Source organism: Cibotium barometz, chromosome 2 (assembly GCF_041138505.1).
Source record: "Cibotium barometz isolate CiBa-2024 chromosome 2, ASM4113850v1, whole genome shotgun sequence".
Classification (NCBI taxonomy): Eukaryota; Viridiplantae; Streptophyta; class Polypodiopsida; order Cyatheales; family Cibotiaceae; genus Cibotium; species Cibotium barometz.
Genome location: NC_141047.1, coordinates 61,746,057 through 61,759,124, shown reverse-complemented (window position 1 = coordinate 61,759,124; position 13,068 = coordinate 61,746,057).

The following is a 13,068-nucleotide window of genomic DNA, read 5'->3' as shown; positions in this document are numbered from 1 at the left end:
AATTGGGCAACCTTGATTGAGATAATCAAGTTATTACTTTCAATGAGTTTTACTTCAATTGAGCTCACGATAGGACCGTTGGAGCCGTTTAAGTGCCGCTTTTCAACGAAAAACGTCAGAATCTGCAATAGAGGGACTTTGCGGTCTACACTGGATGTCCAATCGTGCGCCAATTTTTACCCAACCTAGCCTTGGACTAGGGCTACCACCCCCAATCGTTGGAATGCGAGTAGCAAAGTCGATTGAACGAAAAAAGAATTAAAAAAGAGTTAAATTTTATATACAGGTGCCGTCTCGGAGGCATCCATGAGCGTTAAAATTGAAACCGGACCTTGTTGGCGATGAAATATATCATGGGGGTAATCAAAATTGGTCTACACAATCTACTTTGGCTTCCCCATCAAACACTACAGTGTTTAGACTCTTCGTTTGGTAGGTATCACTCAATTTATGTTGTAGGTTCTAAAACGAAGAGTAAAATTGTAAATTTTGAAGCTTCCGGCACACATGCCGTAACTCAGTTGTCGCTTGTCCAAAGCATGCAATTAGATACTCTAGAAATACCTCCTCAATCTCATTTATAAACCTATCAAGTTAAATCCTAATTTGCTTCTATCGTTTGGGCATGATGAGCTGCCGAATTTGGTCAAAAAGAGGGAACAAAACCAGAATTTTTAAAAAATTCGACAGCCTAACAGCACACACGCTCTAATTCATCCGTCGTTAGTCAAAAACCTACAAGTAGATACTCTAAATCATCTACTAAACCTACTCTACGAGCCTATGTGCTCAGATCTTGCATTGCCTTTACCGTTTGTGTATGGCGAGCCGTCAAAAAAGAGTTCAAGAAGAGGAAAAAACCAGAATTTTCAAAAATTTGATAGCCTAACGGTGCCATATGCTCACACACATAAAAAATTAACCCTAAATGAACTGCCTAACATAATATTCACATTCAAACACATACTCGAGCCACACATGCTCCCACCAACATAATCCTCACCACATACTTACATGTCTCTTATGCATGTGTATGTCCGTTAGCAGGATCCCATTTCACGGATTGGTATACACATGCATAGTAATAGAGAGTACAAAGATATGTAATAGATGGATGTTGCTTTACTCTCCTAATGAGCACCTGATCTGGGGTGGCAACTTGTACCCCTTCCGGGTTGCCTCACTCTCAAACACTCACTAAATGAACAGTACACTACTGTTACTCTCAAAAGACACATCTCATGTGCATCTCGAGACTGGGATTACCACACAAACACACACACACACACACACACACACAATTCAACATATAGTTCATGACACAGATCAAGATAAGACAAGAACAGTATGCTAGAACACAAGAGCTCTCTTCTTAATTGCAAGTAACTCCATACAATGTGTGATCACCCCTCTTATATTCCCCTTGACGTCCGGTACCTGCTGCTTCTTAGGGTCGTTAGGGTGGCGGGGCCTTAATCTTGGCATGCTGGGGCCCGCTCTTGTCCTTCCACATCACCACGTGGCACTCCCAGATTGGGTTCCAAACTTGCTCTCACAAATGAGATGTTCCCGGTAGATCTTCTGATGTGCAACATCTATGACGTGTGCTTGGGCATGTTCTTGTGTATATGAGCTTACAATTTCTGGTAAAACCTTCTCATGGAATCTTGTGGTGGAGGTTGTTGCCACAGACCTACTTGGGCACCTGATCTAACCTTGAGGCTCTACTACATATAAAATGCCTGCGTATTGATGATTCTGCAGCAAAGGCTCTTCTCATACTTTTCTGAGCAGGTCCGTGCTTTCCTTGAATTGTTCGGGTAAGGGCATGCCATTCTTTGCATATTCACTTGAAAGTACGTAAGCTGCGGATCTGAACAGCTCATAATCTGCAGTTTGCTTAGGGGCTTTCAATAGCCATTGCATTTCATCATATAATTTTCTATTTTCTATTATTAGTTGTCCTCTAGATTTTCTTTACTGACTTGAAGCTATTGGCTCCTGGTCAGTTGTCCGGATTAGTTCTGCATCTATTAGGGCTCATTGCAACTGACCCTCCATGCTTTTTATTTGTTGTTTTAGTTTGGAATTCTCATGTGTTATTTTGAAAGTGGGCTTGAATGCCTCTCTGGCCCATTCTTGTGCAGTTGCTTTGCTTGTTGTAGGAGATCCGTTTCATAATTTATTTCTGCCTCCAGTGCAAAATCTTCACCCTCCGGGTATGACGGTTGGGTTTTTCGATCTTGCATTCTGGTGGTTTTATTTTTGATGGACTCTTCTAGCTGGTCAATGTATCTTTTCCTTTCTTCTTTGAAGTTTTTTGTGCTGTCTTTAAGCTCCAGTAATTCTTGTATTTTCCCTTTGAGTTTTTGATTCTCCAGAGTTGTATCCCAGACTAAATCTATATACTCAGAGGTAGGGCAGTTGGTAGCACACGCCTCTTTCCAATGCTGAGTTTCCTTTCTATATTTTTGGGCTTCCTCTTTCTAATATTTTATTCGGGCTTCTTCAGATTGACCCAGTTGTTGCTCTGCTTGAGGTTGTGCCCTTTGTGCTGCTAGTTTGTTGTAGGCATTCCTCCATTTGAGGACCTCTAACTCGGCTTCCTTAAGTTGATTCTTATGCTAGGCACGCTGAGACGTGGATGTGTCCGGGACTATCCTTTGGCTGAGCTCATCCATTTTAGTCTTTGCGGTGTTCCACCTCTTATTGAGGGTTTGTGTTACCGCATTCATCAGTGTTTCCTTAGCCTGGGGAGGTAGCATGAGGACTTCTTCATCTTCCCCTTCCTTTCTTTTCAAGAGGGCATTCTCTTGTTCCAGTGTTTCAATTCTTACCGCAGCTTGCACCATTTCTTCTTCCATTTGATTTATATGTTGAGTCCATCCTTGGACTGCTTCTTTGAGCTCCCTTATTTGATTATGTGCATTTGCTTTCTCTTGCTCGGCCTTTTGCTTCAGGAGGTCTCTTTCCCTCGTTGCTTGTTGTAGTTTTGACTGGGCCTCTTTTGCTCCTTGCACTTCAGCCTGCATTCTTTCCATGTTTTCCTTAGTTCTATTGAGTTCGAGCTGTAGCTCTATTCTTTCCTTACCAGTATGTTTTAACTCTTCTTTGTAGTAGGCGGCGTTCTTTTCCTGCTGTTCTTGAACTTTTAATTGTAGTTTTTTGTTGTCATTGTGCTTGGTTCGGATGACTTCTTCATAATATTCCTTCTGCAAAGCTGGAGCTAATTCTTCAGAGTATTTACCTGTGCTATTTTTGCATCTTGCTGTTGTATTTTCTTTTGGGCTAGCTCTAAGAAGCGGCTCATGCACTCCCTTATAGCTCTCTAGGAGGCTTCTATTTTGTCCCGTGCTTCTTCAATGCATCTTTGTATTTGTTTCAAGAAGATGAGTTTGTCTTTTTGCAGCTTCTGCACCGCGTCTAGCTTGCACAGAGCATCTTCTAATGCATTTTGGAGGCTTGACGGGGCAAGTATGTTGATTGCTGCTTCATCCGGAGTTTCCATGAGATATATTGTTGTTACTTCAGGTGGCTCAACAGTTGAAGGTGGAGGCATGGGTGTGGGGATTGATGAAGTTGTGGCGGGTGCGGCTGGCTGTATCTCTTTGGGATCTTCCTTGGTAGGCATCTTCTTCCTTCTTTTTGTTATTATCCCTGAAACTGCTTCAAAGGGATTTTGCTCCAAGTCCTTCAGAATGCTACTTTCACTTTGTAGCTCTCCCCCAGCCCTACATACGTGTTGGTCACCTTGTTGAGTGGCTTCTGGCCTTTTGCCCAGCTTTCTCCCCTCTGATGGTGTTTGCATTTCTTTCCTCTTTTTCAGGAGCTTCTGTTGTTCTGTGATTTTGATTCCCTCTTTGCCCTTTTTCATCAGGGATTTCCGGGCCTCAGGGTCTTTAGGGGCAGTTGCTGCTAGTGCCCTAAGGTGTGCATGCACTGTGGTTATCCCACCCCGTTCTGCCACTATTGCTGCCCTCTTCTAGAGATTCTCTAAATAGACTGTTGCCCAGTTGATTTCCTCTCCTTCTTATGCAGCCTTGAGCTTACTGTAGTTTTTGGCTGACATGTCTTCACTTTTAGCCATATGCATTACATTGTGAAGGTAGAACAAAAATTGTGCCCGTCATTCAGAATTGGGCACATCTTTTGTCTGATGCATATTACCCCTTGGGCATATCTCTGCCGCCTCAACTGGGTAGGTTTGGTTTGGCTATGTCGGACTTGCATTGTGAAGTCCTAGTACTTCATTTACCAGCTTTGTAGTGACTTCTATTGGTAGTTTCCCTTCTGTAACCGAGTGTTGGTTTCCACAAAGTGTTTTATCATTTTGTCAGCGTCTTCTTGTGTTGCTAGGGTTTACCAATCCTGTTGTATCAATCTCGCGAACCCTAGCTTGTCTGCCCAGGTGCGGCTTTCTTGGTTAGTCAAGTTAGGGATTACAAGAGGGGGTATTGGGAGCAGCGTCTTCCCTTTTGACATCGTTGATGCCTCTATGTTTGCAAGGGGAGTAGATAAGTCTGCGCTCCTGTTCTCTTTTGGCAAGGCTTGCGCAGTATTTGGCAAAGTTTGCATGTGGATTGTTTTTGCTGAGTATGGTATGTTACGAATTTCCTTCTTGGCACAGCTTTGATGAAATTTAAGGACACTTCTCTATCATGATGATAGTTTTCTTTGATTCGATCGTGGATTTTAATTTTGTTACCACTTTCTTTTTCCTTGCATTTACTTCTTGATTTTGACCGTTTTTTCTTTTCTGATTGTCTTTTGCCGCTGTTGATTTTTGCCGTCACCAAATATCCGGGGTTGATTGGTGAGAACATCGGATACTGAGTATGTCCGGTGTCTTTTGGATTTCTTCTTCTTTAAGGTGGGCATAAGGTTTGAGTCTGCATCCATTGACATTAGTCGGGTAGGGTGACCCATCCAGATTTCTTAGTGCCAACGTTCCGGGAGCGACTTTTTTCTATATTATGCAAGGTCCTACCCATCTTAGTTTTAGCTTTCCCGGGTGTTCGTCTAACCTTGAATTGAATATTAGGACTTGGTCTCCTTCTTGGAAGACTTTGTGCGCTTGCTCCTTCGGGAATCTTCCATTGTCATTCTTTCTTCAATTGAATTCTTAGACTTGGCACCATAAATTCCATGGGCACTACAGCTTCTATACCATAAGCCATCCTAAAAGGTGTCATTCTCGTAGTTACTTTGTAGGAGGTTCAGAATGCCCATAATGCACTGTCCAATTTCTTGTCCCAATCTTTCCTATTTACTTGAAGTGTCTTCTTTAGAGTGCTCATCAATATTTTATTGCTTGATTCGGCCTAGCCATTGATTATGGGTGGTACATTGATGACTTCTTGTGAATGATAAGATGTTGGGTTGTCAATTCCTTAATAACTTTGTTCAGGAAATGTGTTCCCTGATCACTTAATTCAATTGGGCACCCAAACCTTGTCATTACATTTTGGTATAGGAATCTTGCCACCTCCACTGCTGAATTTGTATGAAGAGCTTTTACTTCTGGCCACTTTGTGAAGTAGTATGTAGCCACTATGATGTATTCACATCCGGATGGGTGAGCTTTTGGCTTGATGGGTCCCACAAAATCTAGCCCCCATTTGGCAAATGATTGTAACGGTAATATAGGGTGAATTGGCATCAACGGTAATATAGGGTGAATTGGCATCCTGTCCCTATCTGTGGTCTATCCCACGCTTTGGCATACATCACAATTCTTTACCTGAAGATGGGTGTCCCTTGCCATGGTTGGCCACCACAGCCCGCCGGCCTACAAAATCTTCCTTTTTGTTGTTTCTACTACATAGTGTCCTCTAGTCACACGTTGGTGAGCTTCCTGTAGTACAGCCTGAATTTCATGATCCGGAACACACGTCCGGAGGACTTGGTCAATTCCCTTTTTATAAAGTTGGCCTGCAATTATTGAGAAATCTCGACTTCTCAGACCTAGTTGTTTCCTTTTGTCCTTTGACCACAATTGTGGAAGCACATAATCCATGATGAAATTTCTCATGTTCTCATACCAGTCTTTGCCACTTTCTTTGAATGTGCCAAATAGTGCAGCATCAGGCAAGTCGTCCATTACATCTTGTTGTGGTAGTTGCTCTTCTAGCCGGGAGAGAAAGTCTGCCACAGCATTCTAATTCCCTGGTGTGTGCTGGATCACAAATTCAAATTCCTGTAGCAATAGCATCCATCTAGCCATTTTTCCTGTTAGCATTGCTTTGTTTACTATGTACACAAGCGCTTGATGGTCCACATGCAATACAAACTTATTCCCTAGTAAGTAATGTCTGAATTTGGCAAGAGCATATACTATAGCCAGTGTTAAGCGTTCTCCCAACCCACTCCCCTTACACAGGAAGAGCGGATCCGGGAGAGGTTTAACTTCCTTCTTCCTCACCTTCTCCTCTTTATGCAGGAGGATAAGGTGAAGAAGGAGGGTGTCGTAGGGAACTTGTGCAGGGACCGAAGCATGCATGCGGCAACACACACACCCACACACACACACACAATGACGAGAGGGTCGCTCTCGAAGAAGAAAGAAGATGAAGAAGTGTGTCACTCACCTCTCACCTACGCCGGTCGCCGAATAGCTTGAGTGTTGTAGTCCGCGTAGAGACTAGCCTTCGTGTAGAGATTGCTCCTGTACTCTTGTTCTCTCAACTCACCCTCCTCCTCTTCCTCTCCCACACACACAGGGAACCCAAAGAGATGATGCGCAGAGAAAAACCAGACACACAGAGACTATTCTCGTTTTTTGACTTAGCACTCAAATTATGACGTTGAATTTTTACAATTTTGGGCTTTATACTCACCCAGAAACGTGTCCGGACACTTATACTATGACCTGGGGCTAATTTGGACACGTTTTGGGGCTCCCGAAGTGCTCAAACAACTAAAAATAAGACTCAAACATGCCGGTTTTACAATTGGCAATGTTCGGTTTAATATTTGAATTATTACAACACGCCGACAAAAAATGAGAAACCGGTCTTAAAAAATTATAAGAATACATGACTAAAAAGATATTTCCAGTTGCCCACTTTTGCTCTAGTGTGGCACCCTCCGCTTTGTTCCTTTCTGTGCTGGCTCGTATCTTCGTTAACATTGCCCCCTTCCTACTCTGAATGCCGTCCTCGGTATCAGGTGGTGGTCGTAGCTCCTCGAAGTGCTGCATGAGCGTGCTTTCTCAGAGTTTTGTCAGTGAAATTGGCCTCATAGCGAGCTATAGGATAAGGTGTATGCCTGGTAAAATAGAATTCCTCCTTCAATTCCCAGAATCTGGTGTCGAACATGTCTTCAAATGTGACCAGATAATTGCCAGGAAGATTCTTGACCTTGTGAAGAAAATGATAGATTATTTGTAGGTCAGGACCTTTAGCTAGGTTGAAGACTTGTCGCATGGAAAGGCTCTCCAAGGCGTTGTAATTCTGCAACTTCGTGAGAAGAAGAATGAGCTTTAAGAATCTGCAGGTTGCGACAATTGCCATGTCGGGAATGAAGTTCCAGGCCTCGAGAAGCTTTACAATTGTTGTCTGAAAAGCAGCCAAGGATGTGTGATCTTCATTTGGGAGCTGTGGAAAGTTATAAGTTATCCTTACATCCAGGACCATCTCCTTGGTGTGGGGTAGAAGACGGGGTCTTTTCTAATGTTTGGAGGGGCTGATTTGTAGAGGTTGTACATCTCCTCTTTCTGCAGATATATCTTGCGCCAAGATGGTTGATGCTTAAGCATATTTTGCCAATCACTTGTCTGAAATAAGGGCATATCTTGGGAGCCATCTGTGAGCGGGTCCCTGTGGTTTTTTCGCCAGTGCCTTGCTAGATATTTGATTTTCTCTGTCGCCATTCTGATTTCGAGGAAATCTGTAAGATTTTGTGCGGTAAAGACATCTTGCTCGAATCTGACCCATGCCCAGGTGAACCCTTCTTGCCTCAATTTGCTCTCAATCCTTGGTTTAAGACCTTGAATGATCGGCATAAGTGGGTAAATTTGAAACCCTTTCTTGGTTGGCCAGTTGGTGTAAGGGATAGGAGCAATCTTTGCCATGCGATCATGGAGAAGAAATGGATCGTTGGGAAGGTTCCATTCTTTTGCATAGCGCTCCTTGAGCTGTGAGAAACTCTGCTCAGACTTGTCCACTAGGCTATCTCCAAATAGCTCATGAAGATGATTGATGCGCTCCACCACCTGTGTCTCCCATAAAAGCATTTGTATAGGGAAGTCTTGTCAGAGAGGACTTTTCTTTGGTGTGGGCGGGGTGTCTGCGAGCGTCATGATGGCTTCTACAGCTTGTGGTGTATCATCTTCAATCCCTTCAATATGTGGGGTATCCTGCAGTGGACTTTGTATTCGAGCCCATTCTGGATCTTCAGGGATGTGAGGAAAGGTGCCACTGGGGATGAAATTTGGTGGTATGGTTTTGAATCGTGCACTATGGCCTTGCAGTCCTGTTTGGTCATGTGGTAGCTGTGACGTCAGATTCAAAACATCAAAGGCCCTGCTCCCATATTGCTCTTTATATTCCTGAAGGTTGGAGCAGATAGGCAGTTTTTCCCAACTATGATCTACTTTCCAATCAGTGCCCTGTTCTGTATGAAGGAGGGTTTCTTGAGGTTGGCTTGAGGGTGCAGCTAGTTGTACCTTCTCTGCATACTCTTGGAGCATATCGCAGACCTCCTTCATTTGCTTGAAAATTATTATGTAGTCCTTGGGCTCCTTGGGAAGGTGAATATGTGCCAAATTTGCTTCTTCAAACAAGATGGTAAACCATTCTAAACCTCGGTCGAGTACTCCTTGGATTTGGCACCAATCTTCTTCTTTGAGGGAGTACATGCTGATTTCTGCAATGGTGGCCTCCAATGAAGCATTAGCAGTGCGAAGTGCTTGGAGCTCATTTGAATTTATAGCAGGAGTACTTTGTACCTCATGAGGAGTAGCTGCTTCTTCATTGGTTGTCTTTTGGGTTTGGTGGCCTTTAGATCCTCGGGGAGAGGTGGGAAGAGGAGGTTGTCCTTGCTCTGCACCACCTGCAATAGTTGTGGTGGTGGTTGTTGTCTTCTTTTGTTGGCTTTTTAAGAGTTGGGTGCGCAGAGCCTTGACAGTAGCCTGACATTCTAGCAGTTGTTGATGTGTCTCCTCCTTAGCCTTTTGCGTCGCCAGCTTCATGTACTTTTGCTGTCAATTATCCCGCTCCTTGATGAGCTCTTCGATCTTTTTAAGAGCATGACCCAATTTGCCCCCTTTTGGAGTCTTGGGGATATCCACTAGCTTTTGTTGGGCCTCCTCAAGTTCACTTGTTGTCTTGGCCAGTGTCTCACTAGCTTCATTTGCATTCTTTTCATATTGGGTTTGAGCTGCCTCCAATTCATCTTTCTAGCACATTAGCCCTGCCATGAGGTTCATTGCAGCTTGGACCGCATTTTGCATGATAGTGGCATGTTTGAGGAGCCGTTGATGAGTGATGTATGGCAATTCTGAAGTTGGGAGTAACTCCAAATGTGGGTCAGACTCCTTGTCATATACATAGTTAGTTGTGGTTGGCTCTCTCCCTGGCAGTCCCCGAATAGGATTGTCTATGAATGTAGACTGCACCTTGTGCTTCATCGCACTTGCCATCAAGCGTTGTGTGCCTTGCGGTCTATCCTCATGTGGTTGCTCTGCAAGTAGGCCTTGATCTTTACTTGAGCTTTGTGGTAGCCTTGATTCCTCATGCTTTGTAGGGAGCTCTTCACGAGGCGGCGAGTTGCCCGACTCATCATCATCATCATCATCACCATCAATGTATCGTCATCAATGTGGGTGCTTGTAGGAGCACCTGGAATGCATAACTGCTTGAATTCTAAAAAGACTTGCTCTTTATCAACATCTTCAGGAAGAGGAAAGCTCACATCTTCATTCTCCATTGTGACTTGGTCGCCGCCATTTGCTTTCATGAGTTTGTGGAAGACCCTTAGAAATAGATAGCACAATCCATTTTCATGATACATTTTATTCTGTTGTTGTAACATCTTTGGTCGTATAGTAAGAATCCTCCTATGTAAGCTCACCATAATCTTCCAATTCTCCTCATAGCTTTCTTTGGCATGCGCATAAGAAGGAATCAATACATTAGCAGCTTGTAAGGTGATCATTCCTTCTTCATCCTCAGTAAAATCTCCGGCTTGCTCCATAAGAGTACACCAAGCTCGTAAGTAGCGCACTATAATAAAAGTGGAGTCTTCTTGTAGGTGGCTCCAGTCGGGTAATTGTATCCTTTGCGCCATGGCCAGAAAAGTAATGAAGTCCAGTGTGTTTGCAATGCCAAAACGGACCATTGTATCACATGTTGTTGCCGTGAGCTCCTGAATGTTTACTGTAAGCTTCAACATGGCCACTGTAATATTTCCTTGGACTAGCTCCATTGTCTCAAAGACAGTCTTTGGCTCCCACAAGCTTTGGCCCGCTGCTCCCAAGGAGGTGAGAATGGTTGTTAACCTTCAATTTGCATAATCGATTTGCTCTTTGGCTTGACCATCATGAGGTTAAGATCGAAGGTTAGCAATCTCTTGATTTCTTACGCCCACTTCCCTTGATAGCGCTGCAATGCGTGATTCTTTAAGGGAAATTATCTCTTTATTTTGCTCGTTGTCGCACTGCAGGGAGTTTATTTGCTCTTTAGCCGCCTCCAAGTCTTTGATAGCATCTTCCCTTGATCTTTTGGATGTTTCTGCTAGTGACGTGAGCTCATTGATCTTTGATTCTTGCTCCTTCATGGCTTTTTTGGTAACATCCAATTCTTTGTTAATCGCCATAAGTCACTCAACAGCCTCTTGCCTTATGATCTTCTTTGCCTCTTCGACTTCATGGCGGGTAGCTTGTCTTTGAAGTTCGGCCAATTGTTGCACCATAACATGCTGCATAAACACCATTCCTTAATGTTGCTTCTCCAAGCTAGTTGTGGGGTCGGCTTGGGCTTCTTGTTCTACACTTGGCTCCTCAGATGCCGAAACTATTTGCAGCTTCTTTGATAGACCTTCAAAATAAGTGCTTACCTCATGCTGCCTCTTGCGATTCAGTAGGCTCTTCTTGAAGAAATCTTGAACATTGAGGTGCTCAAGCCCACTCGTTGCCACGGTTGAGAGTTGCAAGGCAGTTTGCAAAGAGTCACCAACAGTAGAATATGGGAGGTCATTAGCCATTGATTGTCGTATTGACTCTTGAGTAGAAGATGAGGGTGCATTACTCGGGATTTGTTTTGGACGAATCTCTTTGGGCTTTGCACTTTGTGGCCTGGGTTGATTAGGCATATCCCCTTCTTGCTCCACTACTGCTGGGTTTACCAAAACACTATAGAGGCCCTCCTTAGAAGCTGTGGCAGCATCGGGTTGTGGCAAATGTGCTCCATGATATAATATTCTTGTGAGCAATTGCGGGTTTACCAATGTGGGCTTTTGCTTCCGCAAGCTCTCATTCAATTGACTCATAATGTAAGCAAAGGCCGGCTTCTTGTTGTACAAGCAAGTGATTGTTGATGCTGTTACCCGATGGAGTGTATCTGGGAAGGTGAATGTTGCCAGCAAATCAAGAAATCTGAGTTGCAATGATAATCTTTGATCCACAATGTCAGTATACTTGACATGCTCTTTGATTTCTGTAGGAATAATATTCTATTGTTTGATACTGTTTAATGAAAGAGCTTGCCACTTCGCTATCTTTATTCCCAGAGCTTCTGCCACAAGTTGGTCATTCATATGAATCTCATACTGTGTACCATCAATGTGTGTGAAAGTACCAATTTTGCTTTTTTTGTCATATGTTCCCATAAACTGGGCACATGCTTGTAAATCCACCCCCCATGGTAAGCTATCCAAGATGGGTTTGAGACCAACTGCCTCCAGGATCTGCTGAAATTCTTCCCTCTTCAATAATTGAAATGTTGGTGTAGTGTAGGCATATATCGAGTAAATGTGCCCTGTTGTAATAGAGGTGACTTCTCCTCCCACCAAATGGCCTTCGACCTCGTTCAATAATTCCCAGGGGAGGACTGGTAGTTTGTTAATCCTCTTTGACGCCATTGTTCTGCACAAGACATATATTAGAAATTCGTGCTTAAAGGTGAATGTGTAGTGCAAAAACCGCCATTGTGAATGGTGTAGTGCTGTGGGTTTATTAAAATAATGATAGCAAATAGAAAAGATGAATATATACACAGTATTACCCCAAAGATTATTATAAAGATATTCACGCCTTTTTTGGGTTTTCATGAATCTCCCCTTGGGCATGTCTGATTAACAGATTTTCCCGCCCAAGGACTGATTACGTCCTATGGGATTTTCGTAACCAGTTTTTTTCTTGCTTTCTTTTTTCTTTTTCTTCTTCTCTTTTTATTTTTTTATTTTTTATTTTTGAATGATTATGTGGGTCATTGGGTGCGTGATAATAGTCGCCTAAGACGGCCGTACGCAGTGGCGCGACTATAGCGTTGGTGGTAGTGTGCTCGAAAGACGAGGGTTCTGATGATGCTTCTAATTTCGATTGGCAAGTGAGGCCAAAATTGTGTGAGAAATACTCGTCGATATTCTTCAAGCTCTTCCTCATACGGCACTCAATGTTGAAAATCTTGTAGCCAACTATCCTCCTCTTCGACCTCAGTGATGAAGATGTTTAAAGTGTTATCGAGGTGAGTGGCTACACCTTATGTTTCAAGCAGAGATTGTGGGGGCTTCAAAAGCTTGGCAAACCACCCAGTTGGTGCTAGCATCTGTGCTTTCAGCTTCTCCACGGCTTTTGATAATTGAAGCAATTTTTGAGATTGGCTTGTAGATGGGGCTTCTGCTTCAATTATCACCTTCTGTGTTTCAATCGGTGGCTTTGTAGATGATTTATCCGCCGATGATGGTTTTTGTTGGGATGGGGGAAATACTAGCACCGCTTCGTCATTAGATTCTAGCTTTTTTGAGGTATGTGGGGAGTCCTTGTTGACGAGGGTGGGCTGGTAGCCACTAACATACTCTTTCCTTTATTAGTGGCGGTGGGTTTGGATGGTGATGGTTGTTGGTGAGGGT